Raw genomic sequence first — 18,005 nt, forward strand, 5'->3', positions numbered from 1 at the left:
TCTCAGACCAATAATAACATCGACTAGGAAAAAAAATGTATAGAGAAATGCATTTCTTGACTCCAAAATTGTTAAAAATATATCATTTGAACACTAATACAGACTTGAGCTGAATTTGAGGATGTTTCATGAAATCACAGACCAAAATAAATAAATAATTTCTTGATAAAAGGCTGCAAATAGCAATTTTATGATCATGCATATTTTGACAATAACACATAAAGGGTGATTAAGAAAATATAGAACTTTGAGAATTGAAACCAATAATTAAAATATACTGCAGCACACTGTGTTTTAGAACTTATTGCTTCCAAATGAAAAAATCTTCAACTACTCTGTTTTGAGTGATCTCAGGAAGTTGAAAAAGTTGAGGTGATTATTCTTTTTACAAGCTGCCTGTGCAGTTACAGACCGCAGTTGAAAAGTTTGAGTTCCTTGTCAAAATGCAAAGTGGTTTTAGTTAAAATATATTGTCTAACTTACCCAATTCATCATACTCTGAGTTAACGCCATTAAAACATCTAGGTAATTAACTATTAGGACCACACTTCAGGGATAACTAAAATCATGGTCATTTTAGAAAGTGAACTGGGTTCAATACTCTCTAGGAAAATATTATACATTTTTGAAACTTTAATGATACTTAATGGGATACCTTTTTTATTCTTTTCTGGAGAGAAATGCCAAATGATTTTATTTCACTTTTATGGTATGCTTTGTTTAAAGAGATCAGGGAAGGCCACAGTAGTGAAAACAAAATACTTTTCTCATGTTGCCAACACTTCTTTACAGGATTGAAGATATCACCCTTGGCTTATATGTTAATTTCAGGTAAGATTTTCATTTATTCCTTTTCTTTTTTACTTTCAGATTTATAAAAGTGTACTTGACAAAATCGTAGGTTATTTAAAGTAGACATCGTGGAGATTTGATATATGTACACATTGTGAAAGGATTCTTCCCACCCAGTTAATTAACACATCTATCACTTCACATATGTGTCTTTGTGTGTGTGTGTGTGTAAGAACACTTAAGTTCTACATGCTTAGCAAATTTGAATTAAACATACGATATTATCAACTACAGTCACCACATTTTACATCAGATCCTCAGACCCTTTCATCTCATAGCACAAAGTTTGTACACTTTTACTAACCTCTCCCAGTTTTCTCCTTTTCCCACCTGCCCCCCTCCCTCACAACCACCTTTCAAGTCTCTGTTCCTATGAGTTTGACTTTTTAAAACATTCCACATAAAGGTCAGATTTTCTATATAGTGATGCCTCACAGAATGTTTTACTTTCCACTGGCCTTTGGAAGAAAATTTTTTTACTTATACATCATTTAAAGAAACTTATCTTAAAGGACTCTATCTTAAGGAAATAATTCAAAATGTGGAAAAAACCATATCCATAAAAGTTGTCTGTATAATGTTATTTATGATAACAAACATTGGAAGGTATTTTAGTATCTAACTGTGAAAGTGTGGTTAGACAAATTATAACATTCATTTGACAAAATATTATGCAATCAATAAACATTATGGGCACATAGCAGTAAGGGAAATGTGTAAAAACATTAAGTGAAAAAAGTTAGGTCACAAGCTTACGGTATAATATGATTATAATGATTTTCAGACATGCAAATAATAAAACACTAAAAGAGGATGCCCACTAATGTTAATCATCATGTTAAGGAGTGAAACTGATTTTTTGCTTTCTTTTCAAACTTTTGTTATGCTCTATTACTAAGGATAATTGTAAATGCATTTTAAAATTTCAAAGAAATTACTCGAAAGAAATCAGCAGTCAATTTACATTTTTTTTTCTTGAGATGTCATAAATAATCACCATAGATTTTTGAGGAAAAAAATTAGACAACTTCCACTTCCAAAAATGCAAACTCTGATACTGGTATCACAGTGTGTGGTTTTTTTTAGCAGTCAAACTTAATTTGCTTTTTATTGAATCAGCGTGCACATATATTTTGTCAGATAAGAATTCCCTCTTTTATTTATTTATTTTCTTATTTTCCTACTTATTAAATTCAGCTGCAGACCACAACATTTTCATCTATCAGTTCTCAAAACCCCCAAGCAGCCATTTCAGAGAAAAAACAAAAAACACATATCCCAACACCGTACAACCCTCTCACGATGCTCTTTGCAAAGTTTGGGATGTACTTTCATATGAATCTTGGCCTCTGTACAGCACTGCTGCACAATCATTTTCATCTGAGGTTTGAACATATTGGAAGAACTAGAGCCTTCCTTTCTTTTATCCTGTCATTTCCCCCCCTGAAAGTGACGGGCATATGGCAGGCACCCTCCCTGGATTCTCAAACAACAGGAGGGACCTGATTTCAATTCCTACATCCTGTCATCAGTGACTCTTGGGATATTTTGTTCTTGCAAGGCTAAAGATGTGATTCGAGTCTGCCATACGGACAGAGCTTAATGCGATGCCATTTTTACCACTGGAGCCCTCAATCAGTTAATTAAACATGATCTAAATCACCGCGTGTATTTGTAAAGTAAGATTAATACGGCAAAGTCAAAATAAAGGAAGTGTCCTTCCCGTCCTAGGAGTGTGAATTACCCATACGAAGATTACACTTTAGGAAACTCGATACTTTGGAGCAGGCTTTGTTGGTTTAATCCCTCAGACTGCTTTGTGCAACTTGAAACCCGGAGCTGTCATCTTTAGCCAAAATTTCAGCCATAACTTCCTCAGCTTTCACCCCATTATAGAAATCAGCATTCACAATGCTTAACGAAGATCAAACCTTTCAGCGGACCACAGGGCAGTCTCTTACCACCTGGGACACCAGAAACATGTTTAATAAATATTTCATTTTGTTTGAACATGAAGACTTTCCTCAGTTCCCCATTTTTTTCTTTCCTGGGCAACTAAGGGCTACCCCCGAGCTGCACATTCCATTACTGTGGTCAGTTAGGTTTATAGCCTTAATAAAAGGATTTTCCCCTTTCACGTGCTAGGGAGCCTTGTTAAACCAGGGCAATTATAGAAACACAAGATAGGTGCTCTGCAAAGATCAAAGCTCACCTAAAGACAGCTCTGTAGGAATTTGGAGCTTTCTTTGAAAAGCGCTCAGTTTACAAAGTATAGAGGTATTAAACCCCAGGAATTAAAAAAAAAAAAACAATCCTAGTTTCAAATACTGTTAAAAGTCTGACAGTAGTTAATATGGGATCTCCGTCAACCACTCTTTGTGTATTATTCCTAATATCTATTCACGGCATATCTGTAATAGCTCCAAAGGAACCATTATGCTCAGAAGACATACGCATGCGATGGATCCTTAATACCAAATACATTACCTACTCAGTAGGTACATTTTAAGCTCAATATCCTAGCTCAGGGGGAAGGGTGAGAAAATGGCCTGTGAATTTCTTTAGAGGGGAAAACGCAGTATGCTTAGCTTTTGCTCTTTGAGGCTCACTTGGTGGGATCCCTAGAAGCTATACCAGGTGACAACAGCACCTGTGCTTTGAGGTCACCGTGCAACTCACCCAACCGCAGTGGGTGCTGATGTAGCCTGTCTTAGGCAGTCACGTTTCCCCTACTTCTTCAGATTGCATCGGTCTCTCTGAAAATACTTAGGCGCACACACACATCATCCTTGTAGATTCCATTTTGGATTAACATTGATAAACCCTGAGTGGCTTAAACTCTGTGGCTATAAGGGGCTTTCAGGTGACACAGGATTTGAGTATTCCCTTCTCCATTCGGCTCACTGTAAACCAAATGATACTGATATGATAAGCCAAATGATTTCTTTTGTGTGCAGATTCATACAAAACAGAACAGTGTAAATGGGCTTAGCCTGGGATTTTGGATTTTGTGTTTCAGTTTTAGAAAATGAGTTATTTAAAAGACAGCTTTTACCAGGAACATTTTGATATTGATTTAGAAAATACCATTTGGGGGATTTGTTGTCCAATAATCTTAGTCTTGAAAACTGCAGAGATCAATACAAATCCCTCATTTTATATTAGCATATCCATTTTTAAGAAAACATTTAAATGATAAAAATAAGAATGCCTGTTATGTGCTAGGTTCTATGCCAAACAGATTACATACAATAGCTTATTTAGTCTTCATGATAACTGAATGAGGTGGGTACTATTATTGTATTTATTTTATAGACAAGGAGACTATGGTAGAGAGTCGTGCAATTTGCCAGAATTGCACAGTTTGTAAGAGGCAAGGTTGTGATTCTAATCTGGGCTACATAACTAGAGAAGTAAAGCTTTCATAGCCTCTAACTATCTGAGTTGAAGCATATTTTGTGTTGTGACCTAAAGTTTCTATTTTGTAGTTTCTTTTTATTTAGCAATAACTTTTAGGAGTTGAAATTAAAGTTAACAGAGCTTTTTCCTCCAATTAACTTTCTGTCTTTAATTTTGGTGTTAAATGGATAATGTGACTTTAAGTTTTTTGTCTCTTCTCATAATTTATTTTGAGAAATGCCACACACCAAAAATAAACAAGAGAGTTTCATGATAGTAAACAACATTTTTTTCTTTGCCTTGGAATCATCATTTCATAATTCACTTAAGGAAATGTCATCATTGAAAGTAAAAACACTCAATTATCTTTTTGCTTTCTCATTACATAAAGCTTTACCTTTGACTAACTCAAGATTCTGGTGTTTTATCTAATGGTGAAGGAGATGGTTTCAGATTTGGAAGCATTCTGTTGCAAGATTAGTCAGATATGTCTGAATTGGAATCTCAGATTCACCAATATTTGGTTCTGTAATTTTGGGTAACTACTTAAGTCCTCTTAGAATCAGCAGATTATCATTGGTAAAATAAGAAAAAATAATGCAAATCATACATTGTTGCTATGAGAACTAAAATGAACAATACTTATATAACACCTAGCAAAGGTTGTGACCTAAAGAAATATTACTCTCTAATATTAGAATATCCTTTTGATTGTATTGATAATAAATATGGTTGAAAATGTGTCCCATTCTCCCTTAGAAAGGCTTTGGAAGTCCAGCTTTCAAAATTTGGCAATTTATTAGAAAATAATTCTAAAGTCTTGATCAAGCTCAAGTGTTAATATCAGGAAACCCTTTAACCAATCCAGTTGAGCCCCAAACTCTGAACACGGGGAAGCTTAACTGCTGTCAGAGATTTACTTGATTGTTGGATATCAAGGGGACTCTTGAAATAAGAGGGAAAGGTACAGTTTCAATTTTCAGATTATGAACACTGTGGATTTTAAGAATTTTCTAGCTCTCTTGTGGATTGTCAGATCTCATTTGAACAAATATCTCAACCCACTCCTCAGCAACAACATATGTCATTCTGCCCTTTGAGACCTTGTCACCCACTGCTCCAAGACAGGCCACTTCCTCTGAGGCTATGGAAACCCAGCCTGCGTGTTCAAATAGCTTCTAGCTTCTTGCTGGTATGCAATAAATATTAATAATTATTCAATCAATCAATATGCCACCTTTCATAAGCACTAAATTTTTCACAGTATAAAAATACAACTGACATTTTATCGAAATTTAAGACTTTTCCAGGGTTCATTTTTATCTTTGATCTGAGTACACATCTATAGAAACATATATGCTTGCCGATATCCTCCTAAAAAGGACTGTTAATGTCAAAAAATGTTTATTCTGCCTCTTGACATCCCCCAGGTCTTTGCTTTCTTCACTTTTCATAATCATTCTTTGTCTGTATGTAATATTCTCACTGTCTTTAGAAGCATTCAACATGCAGCATGCCTGTAAGATTGAGCCTATTTAAAGATGTCATTCTAGTGAACTATAGGAAATTGTCTGCCACTGAATACTGCCTCAAGATAATTCTGCTATGACCTTGTACCCAAAGGTTTGTCTCCTCTCCCAGAGTCTGCCCACTTAGAAACAGTATTTAGTCAAAAACATTTGCTTTCCTTCTGAGGTTGTCAGAGTTAGCAAAGGAAAATACATGGCACCCAGTTAAATTAGAGTTTCTTCAAATAGACATGAATAATTTTTAGGATAAGTATCTCATACAATATTTAGGACATACTTATACAACAAGATTACTCATAGTTTATCAAAATTCAACTTAATTGGGGTCCCTGTATTTTAAGTGGTAACTTTATTTCTTCCACTTCTTCCGTGAATGAAATAAACCCAGTGCTGCTCTGTCAACTCTCATTGGACTCAATATTGTGCCATTTGGTGGCGGTGGAAGAGGTGTTTGCTTTGGCATAAACACTGAGAGACCTTTGAACCAGAGACTGAGAACTAAGTCAGAAGAGATGGTTTTGATACTGTGGAAGGGCTAAGAATATCAGGCTATGAAGCCACAGATTGTAATTCAATTTTCTGATTTGTTTGACTCATTTTCCATTAAAGGCAAAAGTGAAAACGACTTCATCAAAATAGTATAGGAAAGCAGACTACCTCTGGATATGTTATTAATTTATTCATTATTCTGTTTTTCATTCATTTGACAAATATTTATTGAAGGCCTACTACGTGTCAGAAACTGTGTGGCAGTTATAACAGTATTTCTATGCTTATACTTAAGTTCAGGTTCAAGGGTATGGAGTGTACCTGGATATTAATGGTGATCATTTTGTATGTCAATGGCTGTAGATGCCTAAATCATGCTTCTTGCCTTCGAATCAAACATCAATAATAGGCATCAAGAGTACTCGTGATAATTAATGATGCATATTTTATTGGAGGTCTTTTCATTTCTCCTTTAAAGATAGCTATATACTTAGAAAATTATGTTATATCAATACCTATATTTTTGTAGCTATAGCTACATCTTCGGAAAGAATCTGTTTTCCCATAGCACTGAGTTAAATTATGATTAATCCTATATTCTTAGAAACTGGAAGGTCAAAATATTGTTCAGGTATATTGCTTCATCTGTCAGACATCAAAATGACTCCTATCAGCTGTCCTTCTTAATTTTTAAGTCATTTTTACCCATTTTGAGGTTATGGGGAGTTTTACATGTATTTGATTGGATTCAGTCAAACAGGCTGTGCAGTTTTTACTATGCCTTGTAATTTTTTTCATTACAATAAAAAGCCTTTTAAATCACTGCTACTTAGAATTATATTGAAAATACTTGTGATACTTTTATATACAGTGAGTTTAATGCCAGGATGTGAAAGCAAATTGATTGTAGGCAATTCTGTGCTTGAGCACCCCAGAGTAAAAAGAATTACACTAGTAACCCTGGGGACCTCCTGCTCTCAGAAAGCCTCTGTATACTTACACATCCACTGGCAGGTGAAAAAAGAAGGGATTGCTTCATTCTGATCTGAAATTGTATAAACACGTTTTAATTCAGGGAAATAATTTTTGAGGGAGAAAAAAGCACCTCAAGAGACATTTGTGTTTAATGTTTTTAATTTAGTAAAATGAGCTGCAAGGAAAGTGTGTCGTCTCTGCAATAAGCATTCAAACATCTATTAACGGTGACTTAAAGGCAGACAACTTGCCATCTGGAGGGTGTGCTGGGTATGGAGGGCTTGGATGGATCAGCAGAAAAAACCCTCAAGGACTTTTTACCTCTGACACCCTGGTTGGAGTGAGAAGTACTTGGGGCTTTTAACCAGAGTCTCTAATGACACAGACCTCAATCAGCTTGAGGAGCAGCTGACATGGTTTAGGAGTGAATTTAGACTGTCATGCAAGCATTAGAGACAATGAATTAATATTTGGGGGAGGAGTCCGTGGCAGAGATTATGATCCCTGATGAGTCATTCTTGATTCCTCTTTCCTGGATCTTCAAGGTGAAATGTTCAGGGCACAAAAGAGTTCTTGGCTTTTCAATGAAAGCAAAATCCATATACATCAAGTTTGATTTTAGTAGGCAGACTAGCTGCATATACTTATTTCCTTCCCTTCCCAAGCTGAGCTGTGCTGTGCTTAATCACGCAGTCGTGTATGACTCTTTGTGACCCCATGGTCTGTAGCTCACCAGGCTCCTCTGTGGGGATTCTCCAGGCAAGAATACTGGAATGTGTTGCCATGCCCTCCTCCAGGTGATCCTCCCAACCCAAGGACTGAGTCCAGGTCTCCTGCGTTGCAGACAGATTCTTTACCATCTGAGTTGGGGCAGATACTAATATTAAGAGAGGCAGTAAAGGTGGGAAAGAAGAGATAGATACGTTCTGTTGATGTGAGTCATTCATACCTGGAGGGGCCAAAAGGGAAAATATGTAAAGACTAGTGGACCTGGAGATAATGTGATTCTAAATGAACATCAGGCCTTTCATAGAAAAGCACATTTCTATCAAGGATATGGCCTTGAATGGTTTCTAGAAAGAACCTCACAACAGTGGCCATGGCCACTAATTGGGAACAAAGCCTCTTACCACACCAGTTCCCTTAAAGAAGATGGCTCATCCAAGACCTTCCTTCTGGGAGTTCTTGCTTGTTCAGACACAGCTCCATGATGTGTACCATACATATCAGGTGACAATGACAGACTTGTATTTGGAGAAGCAATCCATACAGAGAGCTGTAAGAGGGCAGACCCCAGAACCTACTGCCTACCTTTGAATCCCAGCTCTGTCATTAATTAGCTGTGCGTGCATGCGTGCTAAGTTGCTTCAGTTGTGTCTGACTCTTTGCGACTCTTATGGACTGTAGCCCGCCAGACTTCTCTGTCCATGGGGATTCTCCAGGCAACTATAAGATGGGAAGAACTAAAGGAATATATATAAAGTCCTTGGTTGTGACCACCATATGCATCTAGTAGCCTGTGAGACTTCATGCTGAGACTGCTTGTTTACAGTCATATACAGTTTAAAAACAAAAGTGTATGAATGTAGAGAGGCAATGAGAGCATTTTTTATATGTGTTTTTATTGGAATACTTGCCCCTGACCACAGTGAAGACCTGACCAACAACAAACGCACACAATCATTGAAGTCCTTATAATAAAGTGTCATGTGGAAATATTTTTCAAAGGTGGATTCTCAAGAATCATCTGGCCCAATATTTTCCTTTTATAGACAACTGGACCCAAAGAAGTGAGTCCTGTAGCCAGGTATTGGTAGTGCCATCTCTTCCTGTGCTGTGCCCATTCCACGACACCATGCTAACTTTGAGTCCTTATTAAAAACAGATTCAATCCAATAATTATTATGAGTCCCATCTTACGATTTTCCATCTGAAAGAGATCCTCTTTTATAAGTCTCCTGAGCCATTCTCCAGATTATTCATCTGTGTATCCTGAAAGCTGTCTATCAAAATGGCAGGGTTTATTGCCAGCACTTGGTCTCAATCATCATACCACTGGTTAGTGACAACAGGCCTTGCTGGTCTTTCTCAAAGCGAATTGTTAAATTGTGTTACTTATGGGGCACACCTCACATGTTTATTTTCCACCATTCTTAACATCGATTCTATTCTTCCACTTGTCAAGAATAGTCACCTGGCCTCAAACACACCTTGTTATTTCTACCGCAGTAGCTTTGTTCCTGTCGTGTCTCTTACCTGGAATGGACTTTCTGCTCCTACCCATCTTACTTCTGCTCAGTTTTACCTCTCCCATGGAGCCTTTATAAAATATCTGAGCTCTTAGCTGGTTAGTCAAAGCAGGTAAGGGTTAATGCTGCATTCTGTTTTGATAAATATCCATGTTATCTCAGCGTCTTTTTATGAATATTGCTGAACCGAGCCCTCTGGTCTTTTAGGCCAGAGCTGAGTATGTTTCTACATGCAGTCTGACCATCTGCACTGTGGACTAATGCAACTTCTTGTTGTCTGGTCTTCCCGAGAATGCATTATATAGATTGCTGTTCATTTAGAATGCAGCTGCCGGGGTCGTGACTCACACAGAGATTAATCATTACGCCTGGGTTAGCTTCATTACTTTGACTACCCATTACATCTTACTGAGATTATAAAATGTTGCTTTTAACTTACAAGGCCTACACCAGCATCCACTTATCTCCAAGATACGCATTTATGCTGTTTTCTTTGGTATTATCAGGTCACTGAAAATTGCTAGTATTTCCCATAAGCTTTGACTTCAAAAATTAAGTCATGCTGAAGCTGGCTGACACCAGATTGAGTAACATGTCTAGAAAAGAAAGTATATCATGTGTTTATTATAAATAATATAAAATTTTACAGGGCACATCTGAAGAGGTGGGATGAAAATATTAATAAAAGAACTGAGATTTTCTCAAATGTTCCTTTAAAATAATAACATCTTCACAAGAAAATGAAAGATTGCCTTGTAATTGGAGAGTTACTAATTAAAATACTACCACATTGGTACAAGCCATCTGTATTTTCTGTGGCATTTTTCCATTCTCTTCATAATGTGAATTCAGTTCAACATTGAAAAAAGAACAATATTCCAAAGAAAAATATTGCTACTGCTTCCATTACACAGTGAGCATAAAAGGAAAAATTAAGAAAGAAGATATTTCTTAACAAAAATTGCTGTATAAATTCAGCTAACAGAAATGAAAAAGAATTGCTAATACAGATGGACTCGATTAATTCTCCCAAATCTATATCTGTGTAAGGTCTTCCCAGGAGCAAAAGGGAGGCAAATATAAAAAAAAAAAATAGGGAAGAATAATTGTGGAAGTATCATAGCCTGACACACTTCTCCAGTTGGATTCCCTGACGATTATATTTTAAGGAACTTTAAATCTTATAATATGTGTGACAGATGTGTGGACCTGAGGGGGAAATAGAAAATCAACAATGTTATGAATAGTTGTATTTAAGAGCAAAGGTTGTATATTAGAGTTTCAATCCTTGGATGAAATTTAGAGTATCTTATTTCCTTAATGAGAACTTAAACTTACCTGTGGTTTTTGGTGCTGGTAACTAGGATGAACTTGTTACTGATTGATCTAAAAAATTTGATAAAGTCTCATAAAACATGACTGGCAAGTAAATGTAGAATTACCAATGATAACAAAAATATAGAATGAATTTATTCTATGCTAGATATTATTCTAAGCACTTTACATACAGTTGTTTAAACAACTGCATTAATGTTCAACATACTTCTCTGAGGTTGGCATTATTGCTATTTTCATCTTACATATAAAGAATCTGAGGCCAGGAGGCTAAGAAACTTGACCAATCACATAGCTGATAAGTGCTGGCACCAGAATTCAGGCTCAACTGGTCTGGCTTCTGAATTCATGTTTATAAATTCCTCTTGTCCATGGAATTATCCAGGCAAAGATACCGGAGTGGGTAGCCATTCCCTTCTCCAGGGGATCTTCCCAGCCTAGGAATTGAACCCAAGTCTCCTGCATTACAGGCAGATTCTTTACCATCTGAGCCACCAGGGAACTAGAACATAGGCAAAATTAGAGAATATTTGTTTGTATGGGTAAAGTTTAAACCTTGACACTTTAAATGAGCAGAACTTGCACTAGTCAGCCAAGGATTAGTCACCATAAAAGACATAAAGATATAGAAAGAAAAAAAGCATGCAGATTCTTATCTTAGTTTTGGAATTAATGTATCTCATGGATTCAATAATATCAGACCTTCTTTATTGTTTCTTGAAAACATTGAAAAGAACTGTATGCACCAATGCCTTAAAATCTACAGAAGAAGAATTCATCATTTTTTTGTTAATTAGGAAAATCGATACGTTTATCTTCGAGTTCTAAGAAGTTTTCTCCTGTGTTATTCTTTTCTGTACCATTGGATTATAGTTTCCTCTGACTGAGGACATTTCCTTTTTTATTTTTTCACCATGTCTTGAATAGAACTTTTCACTCAGGAGAACTTTAATTTGTGTTGACATGGTAAATGTAAAAACTGGGGTTTGCTCCAGTTTACCAAACATGCACGGGTGCTTCTTATGTAATAGGAGCTGCACTCGTCTCAGGTACACAGATGACTTAGCTGTGGGCCCCACCCTTGAAGGACTTAGTCTCATGGCTGCACTGGAGTTTTGTTGCTGCATTTGGGGGCTACTCTTTGTTGCAGGGCATGGGCTTTAGGTGTGTGGGCTTCATTAGTTGTGGCTCATGGGCTTTTGTTGCTCCACAGCATGTGAAATCTTCCCAGACCAGGGACAGAACCTGTATCCCCTGCATTGTCAGGCAGATTCTTAACCGTTAGAACAAAAATATTCCTCTTAAAAAACACAAAACAAAGCCATAAAACATCATATCTCAGAATACTTTTTCATATCAATTTTATTTTGGCATTGATTTTTATTTCCAAAGATGGAAAGACCATAGTAAAGCGTGCTGCAACACTGCTGACATACTGGCTGAAGCATTTGCATTGTTTTGCCAAATGGAAACAGAACTTAAAGCTCTCATCCTTACTTTGTGGTCCTGGTTTATATCTCAAATGGAACACATTTGGTCTAATAAGCAACTTAAGCATTTTAATTTGCTCTTATGTTCTATAATGTCTCTATCCTTTTTTTTAAAAAAATAAAAATAACTATTTTAAATTTGACTTTATTTTTTCCAAGGCAAGATTTATAATTCTACTCTCATCACTCTACAGGGGGAAATAATGCATTCATAACACAGTTAGTGGAGAAGGAAATGGCAACTCACTCCAATATTCTTGCCTGGGAAATCCCAAGGACAGCGGAGCCTGGTAGGCAGCAGTCCACGGAGTCACAAAAAGAGTGGGACATGACTTAGCGACTAAACAACAACAATACAATTATACAAAAGTCATAATTCAAGTAAGTAAATGTGCTGCACAATAGTTCTTCACGGTCTAACCTAGAGGTTGACAAACTACAGCACCCAATTTGGCCTATTACCTGCTTTTGTAAACCAAGTTTTACTGAAACATAGCTACATTCACTCATATATTGTCTCGATCTACTTTTATACTACATCGACAGAGTTCAGTAAATACAAAAGTGATCATATAGACCAGAAAGGCTAAAATATTTACTATCTGGCCCTTTATAGAAAAAATTTGCCAATCTCTGGTATAAACTGTTTCCATATAGACATGTGCTACATTAAAAAAAAACAGCAAGTTTAAAATTATATTTAGCCAGCTTTCAAATAATTTTTGAATATAATTTGCATAAAGTAAAATGAAAGTTATGACTTCTAACTGATTTACTGATTTCATCGATGTGATGTAGACTAAGATTCTATTCAGATTTGTGCAACACACACAAGTTGAACAATTTTAACTTGTAACTAATGGTCTAAGCTATATGGGACTAAAAAGATGACTAAGAACAGTTCCAAAATTTGCTTATAATCTGGTTGCAGCAATTGCATACACACCCAAGTAACTGATCACAGAGCTAATGCAATTAGCTGTATGTATTTGATGAATGAAAAAAATGTTGAGAGGGAGAGGAAATGGTAGAAATATTTTGTGAATAGATGTTAGAAAACTGAAGGATTCTGCCAGCAGAGCTGAGGAGACAAGTCATTTTAAATACAAAGAAGAGTGAGCAAATACATGGAAACAAGGTTTGAATATGTTTTTTGGGGTATGGAAAACCGTATTTTAGAAAGAAGAGTTAATTTTGATGGAATGTATTTATCCTGAATTAAAAGAAGTCATTGTAAGAACTAATGATTTCCTGTTGGATTTAGAAGGGATATAAGACATGGTACTCAGCTTGGATAAGCTTAATTTTGAATTACAGGTACAAAACTGAAGCCCATAGCACCTTTTTAAAATAAGTAGAAGACTTGTATATTGAAAACTATGAAACATTGTTAAAACAAATTAAAGAGGACCTGAATAAATGGAAAAGTGTACATGTTCAGGGATTATAAGACATTGTTCAGATGGCAATATTTCCCTTATTGATCTACAGATTCAATCTCTATTGAAATCCAAGGTGACTTTTTTTAAAGAAATTGGTGGACTGATCTTAAAATTCATACAGAAATATAAGAAGTCCAGGATAACCAAAACAATCTTGAAAAATACTAAGTTGGAAGACACATTCACAATTGAAAAACAGTGCAAAGTTTAAAATAATAAAGACTGTACAGATGAGAATAAATATATAGATCGGTCAAACATATAGAGCCAAGGATGACAAGACAACTTAATTGGAGAAAAATAGTCCTTTTAATGAATGGTTCTGGGACAACTGTATCCACAGGAAATAAATGAAGTTAGATCCCAATTTCACACCATATATAATAATCAGTTCAAAATAAATCAAGACCTAAATGTAATAGCTAAAAGTGCAAAACTCTTAGAAAAATATAAGTGTAAATGTCTGTGACCCTGGATTAGGTCATTGTTTCTCAGACAAAACCCCATAAGCACAAGCAACCAAAGAAAACACATAGATAAACTGCACTTCTCAAATTAAAAATTTTTCAAAATACATTATCAAAAAAGCAACCCTCAGAATGGGAGAAAATATTTGTAAATCATATATCTGATAAGTGCTTAGTATACAGGATAGAGGCTTCCCTGGTGGCTCAGATGGTAAAGCGTCTGCCTGCAATGCAGGAGACCCAGGTTTGATCCCTAGGTTAGGAAGATCCCCTGGAGAAGGAAATGGCAACCCACTCCAGTACTCTTGTCTGGAAAATCCCATCAATGGAGGAGCCCATGGGGTTGCAGAGTTGGACACGACTGAGCAACTTCACTTTCACTTTTCTTTCACTTTCATTCAGGATAGATGAATGAAAAAAAAAATTTAATCCAATTAAAAAATGGGTACAGCTGAATGAAAAAAAAATTTTTTAACCCAATTAAAAAATGGGTATCCCCATGGACAGAGGAGACTAGGGGGATACAGTCCATAGGGTCACACAGAGTCGGACACGACTGAAATGACTGAGCATGCCCAAAGGATTTGAATAGACATTTTTCAAAGATGTTATGCAAATGTCCATATTGAAAGATGCTCAAGAGGATTAACCATTAAGGGAATGATAAAATTTCCTTTGACATACTGTTTTACACCCTCTAAAACAACTCTAAGCAGAAAGATAGACATGAATATGTATTGGCAGTACGTGAAGTAATTGGAATCTTCATACATTACTGGTGGGAATACAATATGGTCCAACCTCCAGAAACAGTTTTGGTAGTTACTAAGAAGCACGTATGGATGTGAGAGTTGGACTGTGAAGAAAGCTTATCGCCGAAGGATTGATGCTTTTGAACTGTGGTGTTGGAGAAGACTCTTGAGAGTCCCTTGTACTGCAAGATCTAACCAGTCCATTCTAAGGGAGATCAATCCTAGGTGTTCATTGGAGGGACTGATGCTAAAGCTGAAACTGCAATACTTTGGCCACCTCATGCGACGAGTTGACTCACTGGAAAAGACTCTGATGCTGGGAAAGGTTGGGGGCAGGAGGAGAAGGGGATGACAGAGAATGAGATGGCTGGATGGCATCACTGACTCGATGGGCATGAGTTTGAGTGAACTCCGGGAGTTGGTGATGGACAGGGAGGCCTGGCGTGCTGTGATTCATGGGGTGGCGGAGAGTCGGACACGACTACTGAGCGGCTGAACTGAACTGAACTGAAGACGCTTAAACGTGGACTTACCATAAAATCCATCAATCCCACTCCTAGGTAAATGCCAAAAATAATTATTGAGACATGTTCATGCAAAACCTTGTACATGAATGTTCATAGCAGCATTATTCACATTTGACAAAAAGTGGAATTAACCCACTGATGAATTCAATAAACAAAATATGGTATTTCTATACAATGGATAGGCAGTAGAATGAAGTACTGATTTATGTTATAACAAAGATGGACCTTGAAACCAATATGCCAAGTAAAAGAAACCAGGCACAAGAGGGGACCATTGCTTTCATATGAAATGTTGCAAATAGGCAAATCCCTAGAGGCAGAAAGTAGTTTAGTGGTCTTCAAGGGCTAGAAGAAGGGAGGAATGGGGAGTGACTGATAGCAGGTATGAAGTTTCTTTTTAGAATGATGAAAGTGTTCTGAAATTAAATAATGATGAAGGTTGCAAAGCTTTGCTAATATAGTAAAAAGCAGTAAATAGCACACTTTTAAAGGATGGATTGTGTGACTCAAAAAAAAAAAAAAAAACAAACCACAAAGCAAAACAGAGTAAGAAAATGAAAGCCTCTGAAACAATTAGCTAACTGAGTATGAGTCTATGGAAATGAGGGGTAAGACAAGAGAAAGCTCCTATGTGCTCAAGTGGCTGGAAGAATGAGAAAGATGGATAAGATAGGCTTGACTGCAGTGGGTGGTATGCTGGGAACAATGGAAAATCAGTTTGGAAATGAAGTTATATTAGGTTGTTTAGAGACCTTCAGTTCAGTTCAGTCGCTCAGTCGTGTCCGACTCTCCGCGACCCCATGAATCACAGCACGCCAGGCCTCCCTGTCCATCACCAACTCCCGGAGTACACTCAAACTCATGTCCACAGAGTCGGTGATGCCATCCAGCCATCTCATTCTCCGTCGTCCCCTTCGCCTCCCGCCCCCAACCTTTCCCAGCATCAGAGTCTTTTCCAGTGAGACCTTAGAAGTCAATTTAAAAAAATGGTATAAAGACTTGCACATGGAGAAACAGAGGATCATTGCAGGTTCAAGAGGTTGAAAGTAGAAGAAGAAAGAAAAGCTACAATAGAGATAGAGATAAAAATAGAATTAAAATGTAAAAGTAAGAAAAATCCTTTAACTTGGACAAGGTTGATTTAAATAACTCAAATATATTCTACAATTATATATATATATATAAAACTTGTAATATACATGATATCATATAATAATGTTGGAGTGCATCTCTTGATAATTAATTCTTTTGTTTGAATTAGAAACATAATTTCTACATTCTATCTGTTCAAGAACATTCATTTTTAAAAAAATTACAGATGTTAATGATCTCTGCAAAAAAGGTGTACAGTTTGAAAAAGTTTAAAAGTTATACATACTTGTAATTATAAATGTGCAGAAATAATCTTGGATGGAACATTAAATTCCTAAAAACGAATGGGATGAGGTTATGCTGGGAACTGGGAGACCACCAGTTGAGGAGTAACTTTAACTTTTTACTTTCTTGTTCCAGTACTGGTTGTACTTTTACAACCCAAATGCTTTTATCTACTGCTTGTACAGTTAAATGCAAACCGCTCCAGTACTCTTGCCTGGAAAATCCCATGGACGGAGGAGCATGGTAGGCTACAGTCCACGGGGTCACAAAGAGTTGGACAAGACTGAGCAACTTCACTTTCACTTTCTATACAGTTAAACAAATTAAAAATGCAAATAAAATTTGTACTAGAATGTGCCATAGGTCTTTAACTTACCATGCAAATTGGTAGTTCTTTTTGGTAACCTAGGTTTTCCATATTTCTAATAATAATTTAGAGTCATATACATTTTCTTTTTGGCCACAACATGAGGCATGCAGGCATGTGGCTTCTTCCACGAAGCTTTTCTTGCTTTTCTCAGCCTGAATTTCTTCCTCCTGCTATGTTACCATAGCCCCTCTTTGTCATAGTTAGAGTATATACTATATACACTCTTCTGTTATAGTATATACACCACATTCTGTCTTTTATAAGTTTCATGGCTATTCATGTCTTTCTCTTCCACTAGGGTTAGTGGTGAAGAACCCGCCTGCCAATGCAGGACACATAAGAAACGTGGGTTCGATCCCTGGGTCAGGAAGATCACCTGGAGGAGGACATGGCAACCCACTCCAGTATTCTTGCCTGGAGAATCCCATGGACAGAGGAGCCTGGTGGGCTACAGTCCATGGGGTTGCAAACAGTCAGACATGACTGAAGCAACTTAGCATGCATGCAGACAGACTCTAGGGTCTCTGAAGGCAAGGGTCAACTCTTGTTCATCCTTTACAGAGTACTGTTTTAGTGACATATTTTTTGATTTATTTGAGTTTGTAAAATTGTCAAAACATACTTAATATCTAGATCATTAGAGTCGGACTATTAACTCTTGAGAGTCCCTTGGACTGCAAGGAGATCCAACCAGTCCATTCTAAAGGAGATCAGTCCTGGGTGTTCATTGGAAAAACTGATGCTAAAGCTGA

Source organism: Moschus berezovskii, chromosome 11, assembly GCF_049115385.1.
Source record: "Moschus berezovskii isolate FMDL1 chromosome 11, NW_MosBer_1.0, whole genome shotgun sequence".
NCBI lineage: Eukaryota > Metazoa > Chordata > Mammalia > Artiodactyla > Moschidae > Moschus > Moschus berezovskii.